Source organism: Myodes glareolus, chromosome 11 (genome assembly GCF_982192425.1).
Source record: "Myodes glareolus chromosome 11, mMyoGla1.1, whole genome shotgun sequence".
NCBI classification, from domain to species: Eukaryota; Metazoa; Chordata; class Mammalia; order Rodentia; family Cricetidae; genus Myodes; species Myodes glareolus.
Window position 1 is genome coordinate 16,819,052 of NC_142036.1, and position 7,998 is coordinate 16,827,049.

The following is a 7,998-nucleotide window of genomic DNA, read 5'->3' on the forward strand; positions in this document are numbered from 1 at the left end:
AACATAGATAAGAATAATGGATTAATATAAGTTATAAGAGCTAATAAGAAGCCTGAGTTAATGGGCCAATCAGTTTATAGTTAATGTAGACCTCTGTGTGATTTCTTTGGGACCTAACGATTGCGGGAACTGGACAGTAGAGAAACCCAACAACATTCTCTGAAGTAGATTAGTGCTGCCAGGAGCAGACATTTCTCATTGTCATTTAGAAAAAGGAACCTATGTAATCAAAACATCTTAAATATTATATTCTGTAGATCTCTGAAGTGTTCCAAGACAACCTGTCTATTTAAAATATATCTCTGAACCAGGTGGTGGTGGCACACACCTTTAATCCCAGCACTTGGAAGGCAGAGGCAGATGGATCCCTGTGAGTTCGAGGCTAGCCTGGTCTACAAGAGCTAGTTCTAGGACAGGCGCCAAAGCTCAGAGAAACCCTTTCTCAACCCCCCCCCAAAAAAGAGTAAAATATATCTCTGTTTGACTTTGAAAACATACCTAATATGACTACAAGTTCAATTGTAATAGGGGACAAATTGCGAGCTTCCATCTCCTTATTATCCTAAACAGGTGGTAATAACTTTGTTTGGCCTAGTAGCTCAGGCTTATTAACTCTTATAACATTTAGCCCATAATACTTGTCTGTGTTAGCTATGTGTCTTGGTACCTTTTTGGAAGAGGCAGTCACATCTTGCTTGCTCTGTGTCTGGCTTCCTCTGTGTCTGGATAATGACTGCAGACTGAAACTTCCCTCTTCCCAGAACTCTCACTGTCCTGCCTCTACTTTCTGCCTGGTCACCCTGCCTATACTTCCTGCCTGATTTCCCCACCTATACTTCCTGCCTGGCTACTGGCCAATCAGTGTTTATTTAAATACAAGTGACAGTGTACAGACCATTATCCCACAGTAGTTGTTGTTCTTTTCTCATTAGCATTTAGAAAAGTCAAAGTTAATAAAGCATTATGCAATCTATTTCTGGGGTATTTATCATCTCTTTCTGTTTATTCAACATATCCTTTATAGTTCGATTTGATCTTTCTATAACTATCTGCCCTTGTCAGATAGTGTGGTATACCTGTAATATGCTTTATATTATAATAACTGTTTCATTTTCCTAGATACATATGCTTTATCAATGTCTGTCTTTATTTGTACAGATATATCCATGATGGCCATAACTTCTAGCAAATGCATGATTATTGAATCAGTCTTTTCCAAACTCAAAGCAGTTGCCCATTGAACACCTGAATAGGTATCACTGGTGTGGTGTACGTATTTTAGTTTTCCAAATTCAACAAAATGGAACACATCCAGCTGCCAGGTTTCATTCTTTGGGTTACTTCCTGCAAGTAGTGGTGTTTGGTCATATAAAGAACAAGTAGGACATTTCCTTATAATTTCCTTGGCCTGTTGCTATCTGATGGAAACGTCTCTTTTTTAAACTTTGCTATTGACATGATGTTTTTTATGAAATTCTGAGGCCTCCAGCACACTTCCAATCAATAATTGATCCATTTCTGCATTACCTTGTGCTAGAGGACCTGGTAGATCTGTATGGCATTGGATGCGTGTTATGTATATGGGGGTGATTCCTATTCCTGATTATATCTTGTAACTGAAAAATAATAATGTCAGTTTTGTATCATCTGGTATAAATTCAGTGGTTTTAATATGCAAAACAACTCTTTCTGAATATTGTGAATCGGTAACTATGTTGAAAGGTTCCTTAAAATCTCTTAGTATCATGAGAATATCATGTAATTTGGACTTTTGGATAGAATCATAAGGGTTTTGATCCACTTTACCTAAATTTTCTGTTTTATTACCTGCCCTTCCTGATTTATTTGCATCAGTATAGAATGAAGCTGCTCCAGTTATTGGTGTTTCTTGTACAGTGTGAGGAGGATCCAGTGAGCTCACTTTATAAGTTGAATTATCTTGCTTTTGGGATATTTGTTGTTAATCTCTCCCCCCAATTTTTTCTCTGTCTTTTTCTTGTAAAGAGTTATAGTGAAGAAACAATCTTTTAAGTCGATAACTTTTAGAGGCCATTCTTTAGGCAATAGAGAAGACAAAGGAGTGCCAGACTGTAGAGAACCCATTGGCTGAATCATCTTATTAACAGTTTTTAGATCTGTTACCATTCTTCATTTCCAGATTTCTTTTTAACAACAAATACAAGAGAATTCCAATGGCTTGTTGATTCTTCAATATGTTGAACATGTAACTGCTCCTATACCAGCTTTTCAAAGGCCTGCAGCTTCTGTTGTTAGAGGTCATCGCACAACCCATATAGGTTTTCTGTCAACCACTTTAAAGGTAGGGTTGTGGGTGCCTTTGGAAGATCAGCACCTTTTGTGCCCTGTTCTTGTACAACTTGAATGGTCACTGACTGTCCTTTCTAATACCTTCTAATATTTTTTTCCAGAAACATACATTAATTTATGGTTTATTTTTAAGATTGGGGGAATGTTAACTGAATATTCCATTGCAGTAACAAATCACACCCCCACAAATTTTTAATTTTCCTCTGTGTCTTTCCAGCCCTATACATTTGACCCACCTCATACCCTGTTTTATCTGAGATAAAGTTCCAGTCCCTAAAAGCTGAACATTTACCTCCTAAAGAGACCATTTGGATACCAAGATTCTGGTGAAATTATTTTTACATTCATAATTTGTCCTGCCCTCTGTGGTAGTCACCAAGTGTCATAGACAACTATGATGTGGAAGCCAGAACCTTGGGCACAGACTTTATTTAGGAGGAGATTGTCCACCTGGATGGACCTGAAGCTGGGTGGGCATAACTGCACACCCTACCTTCCTGTATCTTGGTGGTCAATGTAATGTGGAGACCTGACTGTTCCTGGGAAGGCTGAGACCATCCTCTACTCTGGGGAACAGGGTTCCTTTCGAGGCTACTTTTGGTCTTTGGAGCCCTGAGAGGCTGCTTTGTGTAAGTTCCAGCTTGTGAGGGAGAGGTAATGAGTGGGCCTTTCCATTGTCACCATGTAGAAAAATGCACAAGATGGAATATTCACCATTATAATCTTTGTTTCTACTATGGTACTGTGGAGGGACACTTTTCAGGGTTCTGTGGCTTCCCAGAGTTGTGCTAATACGAGAAAATTCCATGTAAGGAAAATAGGATGTCAGACATTCCACTAGCTCTGGCCTAGTGATCATGAGACTCTTTGGAGCATCCCTCATTGCTGTTGAAATTAGAGCCATGTTCATCTATCCACCCATTCTTTTCCCCATCTTCATATGTGTGTGTGCTTTGCATGTGTTCTGCATGTGTATTCTGCATGTGGAGGTGCTAGACTGATGTCAATATTCATCCTCCATCACTCTTCCACCTTTCTCACTGAATCAAACTCAGAACTCACCAAGTTGGTTAGCCTTGCTAGTCTAAGATTGTTGGGCAGGGCAGTCACCTATTTCTGCCCTCCAAAACTGGAACTACAGGCAGTTGCCATGTCCACCCAGCATTTATGTGAGTTCTGGGGGATCTGAATTTGGTCCCCAAGCCTGTGCATCAAGTGCTTTAAACACTGAAGCATCTTCCCAGTTATACCTGATTCTTTTTTGACTGGAGCCTAGCTGGGTCTTGTTAACTTAATCACCTGAGCCTCAGATTCCTCGTCCATTTCCCAAAGTAGTCATGATGGAAAGGTACAGAAAAATATACTAGGTGAGGCTCTCAGAGGTCACCAACAAGAAGTCAGGGCTTGAAGTAACACATAAAGGTAGACCTATCAGAATTACACCTGACTTCTCATTGGAGACAATGAAAGTCAGAAGGTCATGGTTAAGCATTATGCAAACATTAAGAGACCATGGATACCAGCCCAGACTACTATACCCAGCAAAACTATCAATTACCATAGAAGGGCAAAACAAGATATTCCACGACAAATCTAGATTTCACCAATATACAGCCACAAACCCAGCCCTACACAAAATACTAGAAGGAAAACTCCAACTCAAGGAAGATGACTACACCAGCAAAAACACAGACAATTGATGATCTCATAACAGCAAATCCCAAAGAAGAAAAAAATGCACAAATTAACATCACCAATGATGAAAGCTAAATTAACAGGAGATAGCAATCACTGGTCATTAATATCCCTTAATGTAATGGACTCAACTCACCTATAAAAAGGCACAGGCTAACAGATTGGATACAAAAACAGAATCCATCCTTCTTCTGCATAAAAGAAATGCATCTCAACCTCAAAGACAGACATCATCTCATAGTAAAGGGTTGGGAAAAAAATATACCAATCAAATGGACCTAAGTGTATGTAGCTATCCTAATATCTAACAAAATATACTTCAAGCTAAAATCAGTCAAAAGAGACAAAGAAGGTCATTTCATATTATTCACAGGAAAAATCCATCAAGAGGAAATTTCAATGTTGAACTTCTATGCCCCAAATACAAGGGCACCCTCATATATCAAAGAAACACTTCTAAAGCTTAAATCATACATTAAACCCCATACACTAATAGTGGGAGACCTCAACATTCCCATCTCACCACCAGACAGGTCAATCAGACAAAAAATGAACAGAGAAATAAGAGAACTAACAGATGTTATGACTCAAATGGACTTAACAGACATCTATAGAATATTCCATTCAAACAAAAAAGAATATACTTTCTTCTCAGCACCTTATGGAACCTTCTCAAAAATTGGCCACATACTCGGTAACAAAACATACCTCAACAAATACAAAAAAATTGGAATAACCCAATGTACCTTATCAGATCACCATGCTTTAAAACTAGAAGTCAATAGCAATATTAATTCCAGAAAACCCACAAACACATGGAAATTTGCTCACCTGAATCATCAATGGGTCAAGGGGGAAATAAAGGGGGAAATTAAAGACTTCCGAAAATTCAATGAAAATGACCACACAACATACCCAAATTTATGGGACACAATGAAAGCAATGTTAAGAGGCAAGTTCATAGCACTAAATGCCTACATAAAGAAGATGGAAAAAATCCCACACTTGTGAATTAACAGAACATTTGAAAACTTTAGAACAAAAAGAAGTAAACTCACCTAAGAGAACTAGATGGCAGGAAATAATCAACTGAGAGCTGAAATCAACAAAATAGAAAAAAGAAAACAATACAAAGAATCAATGAGACAGAGTTGCTTCTTCAAGAAAATCAACAAAATAAACAAACATTTATCCAAACTAACCAAAAGGTAGAGAGAGAATATCCAACTAACAAAATCAGAAATGAAAAGGGGGACATAACAACAGACATGGAGAAAATATAGAGGATCATCGGGTCATATTTTGAAAACCTGTACTCCACAAAATTGGAAAACTTAAAGGAAATGGACAACTTTCTGGATAAATATCACTTACCAAAATTAAATCAAGACCAGATAAGCAGATTAAACAGACCTATAACTGCTGAAGAAATAAAAACAGTCATCAAAAGTCTCTCAACCAAAAAAAGCCCAGGACCAGATGGTTTCTGCTCAGAATTCTACAAGACTTTCAAAGAAGAACTAATACCAATTCTCCTCAAATTATTCCACACAATAGAAACAGAAGGAACATTGCCAAACTCTTCTTATGGGGCTACAATTACCCTGATACCCAAACCACAGAAAGACATTACTAAGAAAGAGAATTACACACCAATCTCACTCATGAACACTGATGCAAAAATACTAAATAAAATAATGGCAAATTGAATCCAAGAACACATCAGAACCGTCATCCATCATGACCAAGTTGGCTTCATCCCACAGATGCAGGGATGGTTCAACATATGAAAATCTGTCAACGTCATCCACCATATAAACAAACAGAAAAATAAAAACCACATGATCATCTCATTAGATGCCGAAAAAGCTTTTGACAAAATACAACATCCCTACGTGATAAAGGTCTTGAAGAGAGCAGGGATACAAGGAACATATCTAAACATAATACAGGCAATATACACAAGCCAACAGCCAACATCAAACTAAATGGAGAGAAACTCCCAACGATTCCACTAAAATCAGGAACAAAACAAGGTTGTTCACTCTCTCCATATCTATTCAATATAGTTCTTGAGGTCCTAGCTAGAGCAATAAGACTAAAAAAGAACAAAAACTACCACCTCAACATAGTAAGCTGCTTGTATTCAAATATCACCACCACTCAAGTAGGGAGAGAAGGCCAGATGTCTATTCTTAACTGCTATGGAGGGACTCATTCCTTTAAGGGGGTCAATTCTCTTCCTTTCTCTGAGGATTTATCTGTTGTATTTTTGTCCACAGTGGCATTTTTTTTTCTTTTTCCTACTCTTCATGATTGTGTTTTGGAGGCAGGAAATGATACGGAAATAGAGGTGGGGGTAGCCCAAAGGAAAAGTATATGGGAAGCCTATAAGAAGAAATTACTGGTGTTTTTGGTTTGGGTTGGGTTTTTGTTTGTTTTTTCGAGACTGAGTTTCTTTACGAAGTTGCTCTGTAGAGCAAACTGGCCTCAAACTCAGAATACCTGCCTCCGCCTGGTGTTCTGATTAAAGTGTGCACCACTGCCTGGCCGAAATTACCTTTTGGGTCATCTTAATCATTTTAAGGGTGCTTCAAAAATCAGGATAGGCTTGTTGTTGTTGTTGTTGTTGTTGTTGTTGCTCTAAATGAGTTTTGAGTTTTTAGACTGCATGTATGTCAGTGCAGCATGTGTGTCCTGCCCCTGGTACCCGCAGAGGCCATTAGCAGACTTTTTGTCTCCTAGAATTGGAGGTCCAGGTGACTGTGAGCTGCCTTCCATGTGTGCTGGTAGCTCTAAGAGCTCTTAGCCGCTGAGCCGTCTCTCCAGCCCTTTACACTTATTTTTCCATTGTGTGTGCGGGAGCTCGTGGGTGTCACGGTGCTGAGGGTTAATTCATTTTCCGCCATGTGGCTTCCAGGTATCAAACTCTAGCGCCTTTGCTGGATGAGCTCTCTCCGCCCCCCAAATTACGATAAGTTAACAGGGTAGCACCGGTTTATTAACCAAATCCCTGACAGAACCACTCTGAAGTTTGAGGGTCGCGGGTTCTGGTCAAAGAGAAAGCCCCAGGCACTATGGCCGGATTTAGAGAATGCACCACGCACTGCCCACAGTAAGGCTTCGGGACAGGCTCCGGCGGTAACAGCCCTGAAATTCAGACTGTGGCAGCCACGCACTGGACCTGAGAGACCCGCCCGCTGCAATAAGCGGACCTTCCGCTCCGGGAAGCCAGGGGCCCGCAGCCTCCCCTATGCGGGCCTTCTTCTGCAATGGGGAACCCAGGGCAGTACATTTACAGAATGGAGTACTACACAGCAGAAAAAAAATAATGACAGCTTGAATTTTGCAGGAAAATGAATGGACCTAGAAAACATTACTTTGAGTGAGGTAACCCAGACACAGAAAGACAATTATCACATGTACTCACCCATAGGTGATTTTTAAACATAAAGCAAAGAAAGCCAGCCTACAAACCACACTACCAGAGAACTTAGATAACAATGAGGACACTAAGAGAGACTTACATAGATCTAATCTTCATGGTAAGTAGAAAAAAGACAAGATCTCCTGAGTAAATTGAGAGCATGGGGACCTTGGAGGAAGGATGAAGGGAGGAGGGGAGGCAGAGAGAGGAGCAGAGAAAAATGTAGAGCTCAATAAATATAAAAAAAAGAAAAGTAATGAAGCTTCCAAGGGCTGGGTAATGGCTAATAAGATTTTCCAGGTTTATATTATTTAGTGAACAAGCAAGTACAGAACTACACATCAAGTGTAATGTTTTAACATTTTAATGCTTAGATAAGACATCACTATAAGAACTGTTAATAGTGGCTCTCGGTGGGAGGCGATGTGCACTGTGATTTTTGTATTCTTTGTATTTTATATAAAAATAGTGCTATCATCCTGAGTCTGTCTGATACCATACACCCTCCCTCAGCAAGGTTATCTGTGCACCTGTGTATCTTAGGTCAG